At 45.7% G+C, this 21,698-nt stretch overlaps 1 protein-coding gene across 1 annotated transcript in view; it reads right to left on the bottom strand.

Moving 5' to 3' along the window:
- LOC135397770 (uncharacterized) overlaps nt 1-7,767 on the bottom strand; it is a 130,733-nt gene extending 122,966 nt beyond the window's left edge. Inside the window, exon 1 of the mRNA XM_064629350.1 lies at nt 7,682-7,767. The gene's annotated coding sequence lies outside the window, so the exon portion shown is untranslated. The remainder of the gene's footprint in view (nt 1-7,681) is intronic.
- Nucleotides 7,768-21,698: the final 13,931 nt, after the last annotated feature.

Consider the following 21,698-nt stretch of genomic DNA (forward strand, 5'->3'; position numbering starts at 1 on the left):
GTCAACTCACGGAGGACGAAATTTTTCTCAGCCGCTGTCCCGGAGACGTCTACATGATCCGTCACTTCCGTGGAACCACGCCCAGCATCAAAGAAATCAACCTCTCCAAGACTGCCATGCTTTTCCTCAAACATGTACTCAATAAACGTTGAAAGGTATTTTTTTCCCTGTCTGTTCGATCTCATAGAACTATCTGAGATAGGTTAGAACCATCTGAAGCCGCCGCCGAGCGCACCATCTGGCGGGCGCCGGTGAAGGCTAGGCCACCCGCTAGCCCGGGTAAGTTTGAACATCCGAGATAAAGCCACAGCGGGGTCGCTGCCGTCTGCCGGGCGCTAATGAAGGCTATGTTCAGCGGGCCCCAATCAGTGGACCTGGAACGGGCCAATCGATGGCGGCGGCGGCCAATCAGATGGGGGGGCTGGGAGAGTAATCAGTAGGCTTAGAATGGACCAATCAGCGGAGCCGGTTAATTAGTGCGCCGGGGCGTGCACCAATCAGCGTGAAGCAGGGGGCGGAGTCAAGTAATGAACATAAAAGGGGCGGAGCTATGGTGAACCAATCAACGCGTGATCAGTAGGTTTAGCGCGGTGGCCCATCAACGTGAAGTGGGAGGGCGGAGCCAAGTAATTAGCATAAAGGGGTGGAGCTACGGTAAACCAATCAATGCTCAGTAGGCTTAGCATGAGCCAATCAGCGTGTGAAGTGGGGGCGGAGCTGAGCCGACTAATTAGCATAAAGGAGCTACGGTCAACCAATCGACGATCAGTGGGGCTTAGCGTGGGCCAATCAACGTGAAGTGGGCGGAGCTAATGGCGACCAATCAGATGGCTTTGGATTTGGCTTGTGATGGATTACAAGTGGATTGTGTTGGCTTAGAACTGGATTGTGTTGGCTTAGAATCGGCCATCTTGGATTAGAAAAAGGATGTCGTTATAGCGCACGGTTCTTATGCCACTCGGTTTTTATGCCGCACCACTATTATGCAGTCTATCTCTATACTACTAATATGTGGCACACCGATAAGGTGGAAGTTATACATGACCTACTTACCATGACATACTTAGATACATGACCGAGTAACAGCACTGACACAAGGAAACTTTTAGTGCACACAATGGCGGGATGTCTTTCAGAATGGGAAGCACACCCACTATCCCCTACAACACTTCGAATGTTCCAAGTGAGGAATGCAGGACAATTGCTTAGTAATCGCTGCTAGCTTGAAATACTGTAAATCACCTTCGTGGGGCCAAAGCAGCTTCCCAATGTCTTGATGTGCACATCTTGCATGGTGACTTTGATGCTCATGAATATAGGAAGCAACGTTATGATCCAAATATCCATGCCATGCCAAAGTAGCATGAGCCATTTTACCGGAAACAGGTTGCCATTATCATTGCTTGTCCATGTGCGCACACATGTACATGTTCAGGATACTGTGGCACCATTATTGTAGCACCAGATGTTGCTTCACCAGTGCTTCTGTATGTACCTCTTTCCTGGGGCCTGAGCAAGGAGAAGCAGAAATTATAATTATACCTGTTAAGGCTAATATTGTTAGGAAAAGTGCAACAAAGCATCTACATATTTAAGAGCTACTAAATGTGATCAACAATGTTGACATCATAGCTTGCCCCCAGCTACACCCCTTCTAATAGGAAATATGTTGTCAACCAATGGACAGCATACATATGTGTTATGACGGTGTGCTACAAAGCAAATGTGGCCCTCTTGCAATGTGCCATGTGTCAAAACGATGATTCACAGGTAGATGAGTCTTTCTCATGACTTCACCTATTTCTGTTAATCTGTGACGAGCATGGTGATCGTCATCCCTTGCTGGTCAAGGTCCTCAGTTGCTGGAGTCAACTCCATGAGTATAGAAGGACAGAATGGAATTTCTGGCACGTAATAACTTTACATTACAACTTGAATACACAGCACTCACAGACACAGCCCGGCTTTTAAAGAGGAACAACGATATGCTAACATGTATGCAGGATATGAGGTAGTTCCATGGTTGGGAAAAGGCGGAGTGTGATCACACAGAAGTCCAGATAGACACAGAGTGTCTCAAAACAGAGAACCGATTTCAACCAGAAGCTAGGTTCCTTGCGCTATGCATATGCCACATCTGTGAACTCCCCTGCAAATTATTCTTCGGTTGTTAAGAAGATTCCTGCTCGTTTTCCCACCGTTCCTTCGACCGAAAGTTTGCCTTCTTCGCGTGTCGCGAAGAACGCCGCTGCTCCCGGCCCTTCACAAAACCAGGTCCATCAAGGCATGGCCTCGTCGACAACTACTTTGTCTTCAACCGACCCTCCAAGAGACACTATCGACGAACAAAGTGAAGATGCTGGTTTTACTACCGTCAGATATAGGCGAAAACAACGTCTTCCCGCTTCCACCGGGACTGCTTCTTCGTGTGCTCTTCGACAAGCTACTCGGCCAGCCCCTACCCGTGCACTCTTCGTGTCAAGGCTCCACCCGGACACCACTGAGGATGACGTCTCACATGTCGTAAGAGAAGTTCTTCGGGATAAACCGTTTCGTTGTGTTAAGCTAGCCACTCGACATGACTCTTACGCATCTTTCTGTGTGGTGACAGACGTACTAAGTTTCACAGATACCAACTGTGCCAACGTGTGGCCTGAAGGATGTTTATACCGCGTGTTCATGGGGAAGATTCCCGATGCATCGGCTAACTCTGATCCTGAAATACCGCCTCTGTAGCCTCACCTAATTTCAAAATGGTGTGCCCTCCTACCATTTATTACCAAAATGTGCGTGGTCTTAGAACAAAGTCTGCTGAATTTTTAACCAATGTAATTTCACTTGAGTATGACGTGATCTGCCTAACGGAGACATGGCTCAACAGTTCCTTTCACAGCAGTGAATATTTCCCTTGCGAATACACTGTTTTTCGATGTGACCGCGATTACGAAAATTCTGGGGCTCGCTTTGGTGGCGGTGTGGTAACTGCCGTTCGTTCTTCTCTTGTTGCTCATCAACGTTTTGACTTGGCAACTCAACATGAAGCCGTCTGGGTAGAAATAACCCTTGGTCCTAACGCCCCCCTCATTATAGGTAACTGTTACATTCCACCCTAAATGCGACCTTCCCTACTTCACTTCCTTTTTGGAGACAATAGGGAGTGTTCCCCACCTTTTTAGTCATCTGTTTCAGCTGTACGGTGATTTCAACATTCCTAACATCGAGTGGGGGCTCCTTGATATCTCTCGCGCCTCTGGTCTGACGAGATCTAAGGCATCTTTCCTTTTTAATTTTATCAGTTTCCACGGTCTCCTGCAGCTTAATCAACTAAGAAATTCTGCTGACAACACGCTGGACCTGGTGTTATCTAACTTCACACTCGATATCTTTCGGGGTGTCCAAGTCCCGCTTGTTCCCTCTGATAAGTTTCACCCACCTTTCAACCTTACTTTTCCAGTCACTACCTTATCTTCACGACATACCAATCAACGTCTTGTCTCTCCGCGGTACGATTATCCCCGTGGTGACTACCTTGCGCTATACAATTGCCTCTGCTCTACAGATTGGCGCCCTGTGATAGCCCAAGCAGCACAATGTACTGAAAGTTGAGTGTAATAGGGGTGGACGGGTAGGTGGAAGGCCTTGAACACACTCGTAAAACTAACGAACATTGATAAGACACATACCGTCCACCCCTATTGCACTCGACTTTCACTACATTGTGCTGCTTGGGAGAATGCGCTAACGTTGATAATGCTGCTGCGCTCTTTACTAATGTTGTGCAGTCCGCTATAGGACAGTTTGTTCCAAAGAAACATTTTCACTCGCCTAAGTATCCTCCCTGGTTCTCCCATGAAGTTAAAGGACTACTAAGGAAAAAGCTGCACTTTCATGGAAAGTACGTGCGGACTAAACGCGACGACTGGTATCTAAAATTCAAAGAAACACGTAAGCTCGTCAAAACTATCTACAAAAGGGACCGAAAAACACACGAGGACTTCGTCCAAGCATCTCTATCTGCTAACCCAAAGGAATTCTGGAGGTTTGTTAAGGATAGAACAACCTCTCGTGCTGGCGACATTATACTGAAACACAATGACGATTTTGTCTCGGCGCCTTTGGCAGTTGCGAACTTGTTTTCCGATTTCTTTTCTTCTGTCTTCTCTATATCTACCCCCACAATCACTGCTCAAGCCTCTCCTCTAATCTTAGCCTCTCGAACATTGTTATTGGTGAACAGGAGGTTTCTCGTGCCATGTCTTCATTAAAATCAACCTTGTCCTCTGGCATAGATAATGTCCCTAATTTCATTGTCAAGGGTTGTGCCAATGTCCTCGTGCCTGTGCTGACTTCCCTTTTTAACCGCTCCTTACAAAGCGCTCAGTTTCCTGAGGTCTGGAAAAAATCTCTCATAGTTCCTATACACAAAGGTGGTTCACGAGTTGAAGTCTCAAACTACAGGCCCATATCCTTGTTACCCTGTTTCTCGAAAGTATTTGAAAAGGTTATGTTTTCGCGACTATCTTTCTACTGTAAACATTTTCTTACATTTACACAACATGGCTTCCTACCTGGCAGTTCTGTCGAAACCAATCTTGTTACATATATGAATTTTCTAGCGCATCATATTGGTAAAAGCATGCAAGTAGATTCTGTTTACCTCGATATATCGAAAGCGTTCGATTCTGTGAGTCATCAATTACTTGTTGATAAATTATCCATCTATGGATTTTCATCAAACTTATGCAACTGGTTCACTTCTTATTTAAGTAACCGGGGGGGGGGGGGGGGTGTCGAGGTAGCTTGCCGTTGTTGGCCGCACTCAAGTGGGCATCGTCACCGTCGTTAAGTAACCGGAACAACGTTGTTATTTACAGAGGTACCCAATCCCGTTCATACTTGATGACCTCCGGTGTTCCTCAAGGCTCTATCCTTGGGCCATTACTGTTTAATGTTTTTGTCAATGACCTTTCCACTTGTGTGCAACACAGTAACATTCTTCAATACGCTGATGACCTCAAGTTGTTTTGTTGTATTAATCATGCTGACGAATGTTTGGATTTACAAAATGACATCACTCGTGTACAGTCTTGGTTTACACGGAACATGTTGAAACTCAACGCTCTTAAATCTCATGTAATCACTTTCACTCGGAAAACTACCCCCATCCACTTTACCTACTCTATGGCGTCAACCACCATTAATCGTGTTAACTGTATAAGAGATTTGGGCATCACTTTTGATAGTCATCTCTCTTTTCAAACGCACATTACGTATATCACAAATCTTGCATTCTCTAAACTAGGTGTCATCTCGAGACTTACAAAAAACTTCTCGCACCCCCTATGCTTCTTTCGCTTATTTTTTTCCACGGTTCTCCCTCTCATCGAGTTTTCCTCTGTTGTATGGAACTGTTTGAACAAATCTCTCACATCTGATGTTGAAAAAGTCCAAAGACGATTCATTGCTATTTACCACGACCGATACATTGGTAAAACTATGTATTATAACTACGACCACATTCTTGAAAAACTTAACCTACCCACCTTAGCTCATCGAAGGACATCGCGCCTCTCATTTCCTTCTCAAGCTTGTGCACGGCATCATTGACTGCCCTGATTTGTTATCTTCGGTGTCTGTTCATCTACCATTGCGTAACTTGCGATCCCAACCTGTTTTTCATGAAAATACCGTTTAACCCTTAACATTTCATTATTTGCTGTTTGTTGTTTTATGCTTTGTATTGTGTTCCCTGTGTCTTGGTGCACCATCCGTTAGACCCCACGGTCGTTGATGGGTACCCTCAAAATAAATAAAATAAAAAATAATAAAAATAAAAACAGGAACTCCTAAGTTGCTGCTGATTTCAGCTGCTGTGACTGTTTTGTCTTCCCTGTGCCCAAGCTCGGACTTCTCCAAACTCATGTAATTTCTCAACCAGTTTCTCTGAGAAACTGCGTAGTTTTACATACAACCGCGGATTATAGGGTTTAGCAGTCCCATATTTGTCGTTCACATGTTTACATTGTGTGCAAGCCATACTGCAAGTTCGTGCGGACACTTACCCGAAACTTCGGTCCTTTGGTGCTATCCTGTCCTCTTTGTTGTCGACGAACGAGGCAGGTGCCGCATCCCTTTCGAGCGACTTTTACAGTCCAAATCGGCCGTCAGGTGAACGACCTCGTAACATTCTGATGCAAAATGCTTCGAGCACACACGACAGTTGCCTTGATAAGTTCAGAGCACTCAATCACTGGTTTCGTACCACTCAATCACGCACAATATCATCTGGGAACCTGGCACGAAACATCTTTCTTAGTAGCGTACCTGCTCGTACTGCGAGAAGCACGGCATTCTCACAATTCACTCACGCTGCATCTCTCACAAAGTGACAACTTAGATGAGGTTGTGTGTACTGACTAGCCGGAGTAAAAAGATGATCAAATTAAGACGCGGAGAAAGGTGCCCGTACGTACGCGACTCTCGATTTCGCTTTCAGTCTGACTAGTGACGAGTTGTGATTGCTGGCGATTGCGAAACTGCGAGCCAGCAAACAAGCCAAGAGGAGCCAAAGCGAAAGCTGAGCGTGACGTCAGCTGTTCAAGCGGACGATCGGACGGCAAACCAAAAAACAGATTTCGCAGTAAATACAGGGTATTCGCCCAAACTATTCTGGAAGTACATTCAGTAGACATCAACCTTTGTGCCTGCGAGTTTTTGTAGTAATCTGTGGCAGTGAGTTTCCTCCGGAGCTGACCTTTAAAACTCGAAGAAAGGGTCACCCGCGTCCACGAACCAGTTTCCGGAAAAAGCATCATGCTCGCGTGCGGTGCCCGCGTTAACGCGTCGGGCGCAGAATCGCGTTCGGTTTCGGGTACGGCATTGGGGAAACGCGGCCCGGCGTGTTGCCGAAACGTCTTCGAGGACGCGCCTAGCCCTTGCGGAGGGTGACCGCCCATGTCGACGAGTACAGTTTGGACACTTCCATACGCTTTTACCTTGCTGAATTCGGCATCGGATGCGGTGACGTTGACACAGCTGAGGTGAAACTTTTGCCGACAGGCACCAGCGCAATGTAAAAATTGATGTCTCCGGGCACCAAGACTGCCGGAGCACAGTGCACACGTACACGTCTTGTCCCGTGCACACCCAAGCGGCGAGAAAAGTGTGTGATATATTCTAAAATCTCAGTATGTATATAGTAGATTTACAGAAAGAATACTGTGTCGTATCGCTCTCTCTAAAAATGTGTTGGATTATTCGCGCCGCATAATGTGGTTATTTCCGCTTGTGCCTCTTGTGGACCAGCACCTTTGCATCCAAATAACTTCAACAGAAATAAGGAAAGCAGTCTCAAACGTGTAATGAAAATAACGATCGAAATAAATTATACGGGTAATAAATTGGTAGATGCCGACGATGCGCTATGCAAGTGCCCCCCCCCCCCAAAAAAAAAAAGAAAAGAAAAGGGGGCTGATCTTACACGAATATTTTTTATGCGATTATCAAAATAAAGGTCTAAAACGGTTGGAGAAAACATGTGCGCATTCCTGTGCATGTGGCATGTATACAGAGTGATGAATCTAATCTGAAGGTAGAGAAGCTGAAGAGAATGTGTTAACGTCCACATATCTTAAAGCCTTCACAGGCCTTAAAAATGCAAAAGTTAAATTTTAACACTCACCTTCGACGACTCACCACGACGACTGTAGGAACACTGATAATAGCCAGTATTAATACCTGGCGGGTGACGCTTCCCTTGGCTGCAATGGAGCCAGTATTTCCTGCGATACAGCGCCCCTTGCGGATGACGGACACTTACTGTGCATGCGCAGACTCCCAGCATGTGGATAGAGGGATGCGTAGCTCGTTGAGGCTGAGGCTTGCGTCGGACGTTATTGCACATACGTATCCACCGTCGGTTTTGCTGCTTCCCGTTTCCTCACGCACTTTCTGGTAAGTATGCTTTGTACTTTGGCATGCAAGTAGTGTGTATCCACAATTCATTCCAATAAAGTGACAATGTATTTTATTCGCAACATGAAATAAAAATAACACATCTGCAAAAATAATAAACCTCAGTTCTTATAAACCGAAATGATTATTGGTTCCATTACGGTTACGGTAAATTCCATTTTAATATTTGCGGAAACAACATGCAACGCTTGCTGTCTTAAAGGATCCCAATAATGCAGTTCATAACTCGATGTACGCAGTACATGTCATACGATGCGTATGTCATCCGATATTTTGGTTCAAGCGCATAATATGGTATGTTGTCTACACACGTAATAAACGAAAAGCTTTAGTAGAAGCACATACTATATACAACGCTTGTTGAATTGTATATCTATGCAAATATATCGCATTCAAAGTTGTTCGCGTTCACGCTTGAACTGATTTATATGAATCGGAACAGGTTACGGTTTCGGCTAATTTCCGACGGTGAATTGCCGTTACGGTACTTGAAAAAAATTGGGTTCCAAACGGGTTTCAGTTTCGTTCCAGTTTCACTCCCTGGCTGTTGTCAAGGTGTCAACTACAAAACGGCGATAAGTAGCAAATCCCACAAAAAATGTTTCGCGTAGACAATAAATATAACTTGTTGGGAAAATGCATAGAATACTGTAGACATCAACAAACCCATTCATGACCCGAATAGACTCGCAAAGTTTATCCGTACAAACAAACTACAAGGCCTCCAATATGGATATAAAATAAAATGCACAGCATTAGTGAAAGCAGAACGGCAATAAAAACAAATCACATTCAGTTCAGGTGCACACTGAAGGTGTATGTATGCAATATTCCACGAGGTGTATGTATGCATATAACGAGACAATATCGTATGACGTAGTGGGCAAGGCACGCGGAAGCTGCTTAACAGTTTTGATTCTCCAAGCTATCTCTGCGCTACAAATTCATATGCGTACGCCCATGGTGCCCATATGCGGCACCCTGCTGGTGCCTTATGCGTGATGGTCAACTACGAGCAGACCATTTTGTTATAGGTGAGACTGTTTTCGCTCTCGTTTTCCTCGGACGTGCATTTCTCGCCGTTGAAGCATCTGTGTTACAGATTCCTCAATCCGTTTTTGTATTAGGAGTTCTTATGATTATTGCTGATTATAGCGCAGCAGGATGTGTTGACAGGAAGCAAATGGATTTTCTGACTTGTAAAAAGCGGTCACGATTTTCGATAATGTAGTTCAGGTGGTGGTGGTGCTGCAGCAAAACACGCAGCAAACACATTAGACTCTCAGAGCATAAAAGGAATGAAGATAGCCTTCGAGGAAATTCTGGATTGGTCGAACACTTGAGAGATAATGTTTAAGCATCTACCAGACTGTCCTACGTAGTTCTGATAAGTTCTGATAAGTCAGTTTGCCGTATTTCTCACAAGACCCCCTTTGTTGAGTGCGCAGGCGTTGTGTATTATATTCCTTTTGCATGTGGTTTTTGCTACGTAGGACAGTCTGATAGATGCTTAAACAATAGGCTCTTAGAGCATAAAAGGAATGCAGACAGCCTTTCAGGAAATTCTGAATTGGTCAAACACTTGAGAGATTGTCACAATTGTTTCCCGCTTTTCCAAGAGACCATTGTATTGAAAAAGGTGCATGACCCGTTTGGGCGATTCTTAGCTCAATGCAGAGAGATTAAGTCATGAGGCAATTGTGTTAGTGTTCCGTCTGTTTCCCCCTTTCCACCCACTAGGAGGTTATTGGGAGTGTAGGTTGTCATTAAATGGGTTGCTGTGTCTGAGAACGTGTCGTGTTGTCTTTTTTCTGTTCCGTGTTTCCGGTTTTTATCGTCGTTTTGGAAAAAAAAAATGTTAATTTAAGCGCATTACGCACTAATAGTAGTAAAACTAAAGCAGTCATATTTCGACCAAAAAAGAAGAGTGTTAGTCTAAATAAAGGTGTAGTATATCCTAATGGTCCTCTTGATATTGTGAAATCCATCAAATGTTTCGCCAAGAGCAGCATTCAGGGACACCCCGTCTGAAACCGGCTTGACCTGATTGCAGAGGACAACGCAAGGAAGCTAAGTTTACAGGGTGGTGCGTGAGTACGTGAGGAGGAACAGATCTGGGCAGGGAGAGGAGGACATATCTGAGGCGAACAATTCCCTTTTCGCGCCCCGACCTGATAACAACACCGATAACACGCCCGCGGGAGCATTCGCGTAAGATCAAGAATAAGACGTGATGTATAACTGTGGGAACGAGCATGAGACTTTCCCGATATCGGGAGATTGCCGGATGAAATTGGCAGGTTGGCGCCTGTGATAGCCTTCTGGACGACAAATTCACTAAATGCGAATTCTAAGAGTGCAGCAAGGACAGCAGCTACGGTCCGCAGACGATACACAGACTACGTAATTTTATGATGATACCGTCAGTATCAAATTGGTATCAAGAGTTATTACGAGCTAAAATAGAGGAAACTGACAAATTGGTGCCAGTGAGTGCTACTTGGGCGACGATTTTGCAAAATGTCTGAAGTATATAGATTGGGCTGGTTGGTGTAAATCCACAAGCGACCAAAGAACAAACACGAAACAACAACAGAGCGACTTGTGTCTGATCTTGTCTCCTGTTTGTTCTTTGGTCGCTTGAAAATGAATGATTTGACCAAACGCTACTTCCCAGGCTCTGGCAAGGGAACCAGGTATGGGCCAACGGACTCATAGCTATTAAGATATATAGATATTAAGATATACAGATGACATCTTCGACATCACGTTTATATCCAGAGTTATTACTAAATGAAATGGAAGATATGGACGCGTCTGCGAGTGCTGTGGCGATGCGAGTGGCAATGATTTGATCAAACGCGACTTCTTTGGACCAGATATTTTGGAGCAGAACTAAATACCAGATTTGGAGATAACGCTAAACAAGTGCTACGCTCCCTCGAGTACATTCTTTATTTCTCGCTTAAGATGAAGCAATGCTTAGATCAGGGCAATCAGGGCTCCCACACACGCGGGCTGCATGTGCATGGCTTGCAGTCAGCTATTCTGTGTCCGGAGGGCTCTTGACCACTAAATAGAATAAAGCTGCCCCCCCCCCCATACACGCGTACACCAATAATGAAGAATTCGGAATGAAACCAGGTTTTAGGCATTGTTTTTACCCTTGCTCGATGTAGTGCTGCTCCTGTCGACGTTAGGAAGGACATTCACATTCGAGCAGTTCTTCCAGTGACTCATGAACCTCAACAAGTGGTTATAGCGATTAGCGATCTGGTCTGAACGTGCATTTTGATAAACTACACTGTAAGTAATATGATAATTGAGAAGTAATAGTGGAGACAAGTGCAAAGAATGACATCATCTTAATTATTACACTAAGTCTATGGGCTTACAGCATAGCAGCAGCCTCTCCGTATGTCATGCACGAAAAAACTGTATACTGAGCACAGAAAGGCACAGAGAAAAAAAAAGAAAAAATATTGAGTAGTTATTTTCGAGGGTCATTGTGTGAATATTTTTAATTATTTCTCTTTCTTCGATTTTATTTTTATTTTTCACGTTGAAAATGCAAGCAAGATCAGCAATACAGTGTGTAAACCGACAATTTCAGTGCTCCTGAACGTTGGGATAAGCGTTCGTGAAGAACTATGTACGAAGAACTTGCAACGCCTTTCAAATTTTCAATGTCTCATTTGAAAAAGAAGCACATTTGTCTCTGCTGGTGTGTCAAGTGAAGTTTTTCAGTGACGAATTGTATATGCGAATGTCTAATAACTATACCGCTCAGCTGTTTACGCTAAGGTACTTTGCTATAATTGCGGTCCTTTCCAAGGTCATTACCCCCACCCGCCAGGGAGGTGTAAACTCCCCCTGAATTTTTCCAACCACTCCCCTGTAATTCATGAGATTTCCCGATACACCTTGGCCACCAATGCATATACGCATAGATATGTATCCATATAGATATACCTCCTATGGTTCTCTCCACTCGAAATCACGCAGACATCTTATCACGCAGGGTACCGCATCTCGGCTTCTATGCGCATTGGTGATAGTGCCAACCGCAACAACAATGACAAAGAAGAAATTGTCGTTCCTCTTCGCTGCTGATACGAGTTGCGCAACGGACCAAAGGCTGATACCTTCCGTTTGAATTCAGCATGACAGAGCCGCGACGATATGGCAAAGAAAAAAAACTTGCCAAGATACGGGGCACAAAAATGAACTTGCACAGCAAATCGCCGGCAGTCCGAACATTTACACGGCAACAGACACCTACGAGCACTGGTCCTAAAGTCTGAACAAAAGACATCATAGATGAAAATACATATTCGTTACAACAACAAATAAATCATGACTATGGCCTGGGGTGGTTCACCACTTGAGATCATATCCGTTACGAAGCCGTTTGAATTTCAGTGTTCATGGTAATCAACAATTTTTTCTCGAAGTGCAGCACGCATAAAGAAGTCCATGATTCGCTTACATGTCGACCTTCAAGAAATGACCCGCAGTATCCTTCTGAAACATTGCATCACTTGCCAAATTATTTGAGAAAAGTAAAAAGTAACCTTTCCGCAACCCCGATGATGGCAGGGGCAACCAAGGAATACATTGACCTTTCCTTTCTTTTTCTTAATAAACATATCCCCCCCCCAAGGAATACACCACAAAGAGTCACTGGTGTATTCTGCATAGCGAAGCCATTATCAACGACTTATACTAGGCCCTGGGATTTTGTACTGGGATTTTAGCAGTGGTGACCGCAAAATTTGGAAAAGGCGCCGGCAGAGCCCTCTAAAACGGGCAAAACCCTTTGTATCATGATGCCAAAGGCATATTCGAGACGGCTTATGCTATTGCCCTTCCCACTGGGATTGTAACGGAGGCGACCGCAAAATCCATAAAAGACCGCAGCAGAGCCCTTTAGAACGGGCGAAACCTCTTTAATCATGGTTCCAAACAGATATTATCAACGGCTTATGATGCTCTTCTACAGGGATCGCAACAGAAGCGACCACAAAATTCGGAAAAGGCAGCAGCAGAGTCCTTTAAAACGTACGAAACCCCTTGTATCATGGTACCAAAGGCATATTAATGACGGCTTATGCTATGCCTTTATACCGGGATTGCGCAAGAGGAGACCGCATAATTTGGATACGGCGGCAGCAAGGCCTTTTAAAACGGGCGAAACTCCCTGTACCATGGAGCGAAAGAAAGGAAGTTATCAGTGGCTTGTGCAATGCTATTCTGCCGGAGTTATAACACAGGCGATCGCCAAATTCGGAAAACGTGGCAGCAGAGCCCTCTTAAACGAGCAAAACCCCTTGTGTCATGCTGTCAAAGACATATTATCAACAACTTATACTATGTCATTGTACCGAGATCATAGCACAGGCGACCGCTCAGCATAGCCCTCCAGATTGCCATTCTACTGGAATACTACAGCAGAGCCCTTTAAAACGGACAAAAATCCCTTTAATCATGGTGGCAGAGATTTTACACACATATAAAGACGCGACGGCTGATGTTATGCCCCTCTCCTGTGATTGCATCGGAAACCACCGCAAAATTTGGAAAAGGCGGCAGCAGGGCCCTTTACAATGACTCAAATGATATGTATCATGGTGCTAAAAAGATACTATAAACGGCTTGTACTGGGATTGTAACAGAGGCTACCGCAACGTTCGGCAGCAGATCGAGCCCTTTAAAACGTGCGAAGCCCCTTTAATCCTGGTGCCAGGCCGTACATGGAGAGGTCGCGTTTGAAGAAACTGCTCTCGAAAGAAACGACACTCCCTAAGCAGAAAGCTTCCTAAGCTGATTTTGTAGTATGTATATGTGAAAGTAAGATCACGGGGTTTGAACCCCGTATCAGTAGTATTGATTAATACGGTATAATAACCGTTACGTACAACGACATCCTTTTTCTAATCCAAGATGGCCGATTCTAAGCCAACACAATCCAGTTCTAAGCCAACACAATCCACTTGTAATCCAAGCACGAGCCAAATCCAAAGCCATCTGATTGGCCGCCATTAGCCCCGCCCACTTCACGTTGATTGGCCACCGCGCCCCCCAACTGATCTTTGAATGGCTGACCGTAGATCCGCTCCTTTATGCTAATTAGTTGGCTTGGCTCCGCCCAGTTCACACTGAGCGGCCCGTGCTAAGCCTTGACTGATCATTGATTGGTTGACTGTAGCTCCGCCCCCCTTATGCTAATTACTCGGCTCTGCCCCCACTTCACACGCTGATTGGTGCACGCGTATCGCTGACCACAGCTCCGCCCCTTTATGCTAATTAACCGGCTCCGCTGATTGGTCCATTCTAAGCCTACTGATCACTCTCCCAGCCGCCGCCGCCGCCGCCGCCGGACGCCCCGCTGCGGCCTCAAACTTACCCGGGTGGCCGCCGCCAGATGGTGCGCGGGTCGCTCGCCGGCGGCTTCATCTCAGATGTTCAAACTTACCTTGGGGCGTCCGCCCACTTCATGCTGATTGGTTCATTCTAAGCCTACTGATCACCCTTCCAATGTAAGCCTGCCGATTGGCCCGTTCTAAGCCCACTGACACTGGATGGTGCAACCCTTTACTGGCTCCGCCCACTTCACGCTGATTGGTCCATTCTAAGCCTACCGATGGCTGGCCCTGATTGGTTCACGCTAAGCCTACTGAACGGTGATTTGCTTACCTGTCGCTCCTAAGCTTCAGATAAGACACACACGACAATTGTTGATTTCAACCTTTATTTGGTACAACAGCCTCCTGGTTCAGCTGTGGGTATAGGTTCAGCTGCATCAGAGAGATCATTGGTCTATGTGGACATCTCTCACGCTCACTCAGCTCCCTCGGTAGATTCCAACTGTTATTGGTTCATCTGACTGTGCACGTGGCCGCTCACCCAGCTCCTTATCGGTTCTAGTTGGTCACAGCTCCCTCATAGGCTCCAACTCCGATGGGTCCATCTAACAGCAAGTGGTCACTGCTATTGATCCATTGAACTGCAAGCCACTCATTGGTCACTCACACTCATCTCTAGACGAGATAAATTTAACTGTGGAACTTTTACCATAAGATAACTTTAGCGGGGGGGCTGGTAGGCTCCAACGGCTATTGGCCCGCGCCTCCACCCATTGGTTCACAACGCGCATGCTCTGACGGCGTCGAAGAAGCCTACTGATCACTCTACCAGCGCTCTGATTGGCCGCTACCAATTGGCCCTCGTTCTAAGTCCACTGACACCAGATGGCGCAACTCTTCACCAGCTCTGCCTACTTCATGCTGATTGGTCCATTCTAAGCCTACGGACTTCTAAGCCGAACCACGCTAAGCCTACTGATTGTCCCTTCACACCAAAGCCTACCGGTGTCTGGCCCTGATTGGTCCACGTTAAGCCTACTGAACAGTGATTGGCTAGCCTGTCGCTCCTAAACCACAATGCAGCAGCTTCAGACAAGACACACGACAATTGTTGATTGCAAACTTTATTTGGTACAACAGCCTGTGGGTTGGTTAAGCTGCGTCAGAGAGATCCAGGTCATCTCTTGCGCTCATTGGTCACTCAGCTCCCTCGATAGACACCATATGGCTCATCTAACTGCAAGTGCTCATTGGCCCATCTGACTACAAGCCTCGCATTGGTCACTTATGTCTAGAGCTCCCTAACAGGCTCCAACTGCCCATGCCTGCATCCGCGACTGCTCACTGGCTCACAATGAAACTTTTTCACATGCTCTGCCCTACACTGACAAGAGATGGCACCACTTGTCTTTGCAAAGATGGACAGCTGCCATTGCATTGGTGACTCATTTCTATCCAACTGGTTCTAGAGAGCCAGCGTTCTGAACAGCTTACATGCCACCGCCTGTTCACGTAGACGCAGTTGAAAAAAAAAAAACATTTTCAGGGTACACATCTCAAAACACGCTCCACACAAGTAAAGTTGGCTTCCCCCGGTTGCATGCCTGCGTTAGGTGAAGCCCGTCCCATCTGGCTGCTCACTGGTTCACAATGAAACTTTTTCACATGCTCTGCCCTACACAGACAAGAGATGGCGTCGCTTGTCTGCAGCTGCCATTGCATTGGTGACTCATTTCTATCCAACTGGTTCTAGAGAGCTAGCGTTCTTAACAGCTTACATGCCGCCGCCTGTTCACATAGACGCAGTTGGAAATGGGAAAAAAATTTTTTTTCAGGGTACACATCTCAAAACACACTCTACACGAGTAAAGTTGGCTTCCCCCGGTTGCATGCATGCGTTAGGTCAAGCCCGTCCCATCTGGCTGCTCACTGGTTCACAATGAAACTTTTTCACATGCTCTGCCCTACACTGACAAGAGATGGCACCACTTGTCTTTGCAAAGATGGACAGCTGCCATTGCATTGGTGACTCATTTCTATCCAACTGGTTTTAGAGAGCCAGCGTTCTGAACAGCTTACATGCCACCGCCTGTTCACATAGACGCAGTTGAAAAAAAAAAAAAAAACATTTTCAGGGTACACATCTCAAAACACGCTCCACACAAGTAAAGTTGGCTTCCCCCGGTTGCATGCCTGCGTTAGGTGAAGCCCGTCCCATCTGGCTGCTCACTGGTTCACAATGAAACTTTTTCACATGCTCTGCCCTACACTGACAAGAGATGGCACCACTTGTCTTTGCAAAGATGGACAGCTGCCATTGCATTGGTGACTCATTTCTATCCAACTGGTTCTAGAGAGCCAGCGTTCTGAACAGCTTACATGCCACCGCCTGTTCACATAGACGCAGTTGAAAAAAAAAAAAAAAACATTTTCAGGGTACACATCTCAAAACACGCTCCACACAAGTAAAGTTGGCTTCCCCCGGTTGCATGCCTGCGTTAGGTGAAGCCCGTCCCATCTGGCTGCTCACTGGTTCACAATGAAACTTTTTCACATGCTCTGCCCTACACTGACAAGAGATGGCACCACTTGTCTTTGCAAAGATGGACAGCTGCCATTGCATTGGTGACTCATTTCTATCCAACTGGTTCTAGAGAGCCAGCGTTCTGAACAGCTTACATGCCACCGCCTGTTCACATAGACGCAGTTGAAAAAAAAAAAACATTTTCAGGGTACACATCTCAAAACACGCTCCACACAAGTAAAGTTGGCTTCCCCCGGTTGCATGCCTGCGTTAGGTGAAGCCCGTCCCATCTGGCTGCTCACTGGTTCACAATGAAGCTTTTTCACATGCTCTGCCCTACACAGACAAGAGATGGCGTCGCTTGTCTGCAGCTGCCATTGCATTGGTGACTCATTTCTGTCCAACTGGTTCTAGAGAGCTAGCGTTCTTAACAGCTTACATGCCGCCGCCTCCCGCTATTCACATGGCCACAGTTGGAAATGGGAAAAAAAATTTTTTTTCAGGGTACACATCTCAAAACACACTCTACACGAGTAAAGTTGGTTTCCCCCGGTTGCATGCATGCGTTAGGTCAAGCCCACCCCCTGAGAACAAGCTTAGTGTCGTTTAGGATGTGTGTGCTTTGCAGTTCAACCTAAAAATTGTTTCAATCAAGCAGAATGGCAAATGATGCAATGGAGCGCGTTCATTCTTGAGAACGAATTTTGTGACAGAACATAAACAAAACAAAACATTTCAATGTGCAAAAAACTCGTCGTGATGCTAATCAGGGAAGCCAGCACGCGTTCGAAATAAGCAAGAAGAAGCACATGATCGAGAAAACAACGATAGTCGATGCTGTGCAGAGAAGCTGGTTTGAGGGAAAAACAGCTTGTATGATCAACAAACCCCATAGAGCTTAGGCCTGTTTTTATTTTAGACAGCGCGCATTCAACACGCGAAACTGAAACGCGTGGACAGCTCACGCGATTTTAGCCTGCCCATATCGGCGTATATTGCAATTTTTCACCTGAGAGGCATGCACACACCATTATCACGTAGCTATGAATACACACACACACACACAATACAATTTTGAATGCGTAATCTGCGCGACGCACGAGCTCAACATGCGCCCGACACGCCAAACTATCGCGCGCCTTCCAGGTTTACAAATCTACATCACGTCGCAAACGTAGCCGGCGTGTATTTCACGCGACACACCTCCGCGTTCGCACGAGCACTACTGAAGAAATATAAATATAGGATGATCGCACTCAATCTTAAAAGGCTGACTCAACCCAAGCTGAGTATGAAGAAACACAATTGCTCTCCCAGAACATTACGTGCAAACATAGCCAGCGCACGCAGAGCACAACTGGAAGCACCATTAGAAATATTAGGATAGTCGCATTATGAACACGTTCATCTCGGAAAAAAATGTGCTCACCTTCGCTGACGGCATGCAGCAATATCTGAAACATGCGGGCAGCTCACGCGACTTTAGCCTGCCCATGTCCGCGTATATTGCGGTTTTAGACTTCAACATAAGAAATTAACTAAATCAAGCACAGTGATGCTATGTCGTGACTGACGCTTATTAAACAATGCTATGCAGTGAAGCTTCGCACGTACTCAATGTTAAAAACGGACACTCAACCCAAAACTGAGTATGAAGAAACACAATTTCAGATTGCTCTCTCCCAGAACACCCCGTGCACCTCCGCGTTCCTTCTCTATACTGGAAGCAGCAATATTAAGATCGTCGCACTATGAACAAGTTCATCTCATCAAAAGAAAGGGCTTACCTCATCACACCGGTATTACGCACGTAGACTCTTGTCGCGCGACGCGCTACAGCAGGGTAGGGAAACACGGCCGCGTGGACAGCTCACACGATTTTAGCCCGCCCGCGCACACAGGCTCAACATGCGCCGACACACCAAAATGCCGCGCGCACCTTCCTGGTTCACCACTTACCGTGCCAGCCGCACGGAAAACTTGATAGCCGAAACACAGGCGCATAATATAACCCTCCGGTTGGGACCATCTCTTTTATATCAGTGCTCGCTCGTTTCCGCAAGGTTGCAAGCCCGAGAAATTGGGTCACCTTGAAGATGAGCCATCTTTTTTATATCAAAACGCACTTCATGGCCAAACTCTGCGGCGGACCCTAGCGGAAAAAAATGTTGCGTTAAGGTGATGTAACGAGAAACTGGGTCACCTCGTAAATCATGTTTTCCGAGGCCGCACGTATTAAAACCAGTGATCACATCACGCTATGAGAAGGAAAAAAAATATCCCTATGAGTCCACCTGCTCATTGCCGAAACAAGCACCGAGAACAAAGGGTTCGCTTATGCAGTTTCCAAATGTCCCTCGCAGCTAACGGGCGCGCATCACGGGCACGATTGTGTAAACAAAATCGCACCACCCTCCAAGGGCGCATTTGAGTTCCGTCCGTCGGTCGACTCTGGGTTAAGCGCACAACGAGGAAGATGAGGAAAGTTTTCAGTTCATTCGGCAGTATTTCCTGTTTTTAGGAGGGAAAATTCTGTGTTGTGTGATGGAGACGCTATATAGATAGGTGATAAGGAGAAGGATTATATAGCACGTACTCATCGACTAAGCGAGTATAGTTTGTGGAGAGCGCCACGCTATTTTAAAGTAATTTTATATCATATCCCAAACGTTCTGCGCGATCAAACGGAAAGAAGAAAACCGGGAAACGCGACCCGGCGTGTTGCCGAAACGGGTTCGTCGACGCGGGTGACCCTTTCTTCGAGTTTTAAGTAAATTTCATTCGGAAAATATTCGTAACTTTTAATATCCACGACATAAAGAATTCGCATTATGTTATAGTGTATATAGAAAATATCAATCCATTGGATTAAATTCTCTGTCATCGTGAAAGAGTGCTCGTCAAAGTGAGCGAATTACAGCTTGCGTATTGTGAAATTACACATTCTACAACACTGATCATAAATCGCAACACTTGTTCAAATTGTGATTAAACTCTTACTGATGTGTGGTAGTCACCACTTCTCCTGAATGTGGATCGATAAATTTTAGCAATTAATCCACAATCATATATCTTGTATAGTATGTGTGAGTATATGCACAACTTTTTAATCTATATCTTTAGAAAAATGCAAGAAATATCGTGCTTTTCCTATCCAGTCATACAAACGGACAACTGTGTTGACAAAATATTTATTTATTTGTTCCGCACTCCAATCGGTTGCTCGTCAAAGACGCCTTTTCTTCTTCTGTTTCACTCGGGTAAACTAAGACGTGCAGCAGATGAAGAGCTTGAAGAATATCTATGCCCGCGATGTCTCTGTAGCCGTATCTCTTTAGGACTTCGCGTGATATCATGAATAGGTTCGCATCTCCTTTTTCTAGCTCAATTTCGTGGTATACTCGTAGGATCTCGTCCACAGCATCGTCTACCCTATCGATGGTGGTGAATCGATTCCCGATGAAAGCTTCATAGAGACCCCGCGGTACTGCTAAACACTGTATTCACAACACTTTAGCGGGGATGTCTTCTAACGTGGAGACAACACGTTCATTTCCCTCGATGACGGTAATGTCCAAGCTCGTGTGGTTCTTTTTCCAGTAGTCGCGCACCACGGGGATGGAAAACCCGGCATTTATGATTGTCTCGTCGATGGGTTCTCCGTTTCTATATCGCTCCAGCAGTTCCAACTTGTATCTCACAAACTGTCTTATTTTATGAGTACTCCGCACGGGAATAGCTCTCAAAATGTCACTAAAATCACTCTCTTCTCCGTGTCCATTTAAAAAGTTGTGTAGGCATTGTAAATCTGCCAGCATGCGTTTGCATACGAAATGATCTATCTCACACGACACACTGAGGCTTCGCAGTTTCGCGGTTGTCAAGTCGCTGCTCATCACTTTTCTCATGTCGGAGGATCATCCTTGACTCTCTTCAGTGTTTCTTACAAATCTGCACCATCATACGACCACAAAAGCCAGAACTTGTTTGAGCCCGCTGAAACAAGTTATGATATGGTACGCGCGTTGGAGCGGGACTTGTTTGATCGCGCAGAACAGTTTACGTTGTTGCCTGATGCGCTGGAAACATTTTACTAATAGCCAGAACTTGTATGAGCACGCGCACGCACCGTGATGCGTGAAACGGTTTTCTTCTTTCCGTTTGATCGCGCAGAACGTTTGGGATATGATATAAAATTACTTTAAAATAGCGTGGCGCTCTCCACAAACTATACTCGCTTAGTCGATGAGTACGTGCTATATAATCCTTCTCCTTATCACCTATCTATATAGCGTCTCCATCACACAACAAAGAATTTTCCCTCCTAAAAACAGGAAATACTGCCGAATGAACTGAAAACTTTCCTCATCTTCCTCGTTGTGCGCTTAACCCAGAGTCGACCGACGGACGGAACTCAAATGCGCCCTTGGAGGGTGGTGCGATTTTGTTTACACAATCGTGCCCGTGATGCGCGCCCGTTAGCTGCGAGGGACATTTGGAAACTGCATAAGCGAACCCTTTGTTCTCGGTGCTTGTTTCGGCAATGAGCAGGTGGACTCATAGGGATATTTTTTTTCCTTCTCATAGCGTGGTGTGATCACTGGTTTTAATACGTGCGGCCTCGGAAAACATGATTTACGAGGTGACCCAGTTTCTCGTTACATCACCTTGACGCAACATTTTTTTCCGCTAGGGTCCGCCGCAGAGTTTGGCCATGAAGTGCGTTTTTGATATAAAACAGATAGCTCATCTTCAAGGTGACCCAATTTCTCGGGCTTGCAACCTTGCGGAAACGAGCGAGCACTGATATAAAAGAGATGGTCCCAACCGGAGGG

Source organism: Ornithodoros turicata, chromosome 6, assembly GCF_037126465.1.
Source record: "Ornithodoros turicata isolate Travis chromosome 6, ASM3712646v1, whole genome shotgun sequence".
NCBI classification, from domain to species: Eukaryota; Metazoa; Arthropoda; class Arachnida; order Ixodida; family Argasidae; genus Ornithodoros; species Ornithodoros turicata.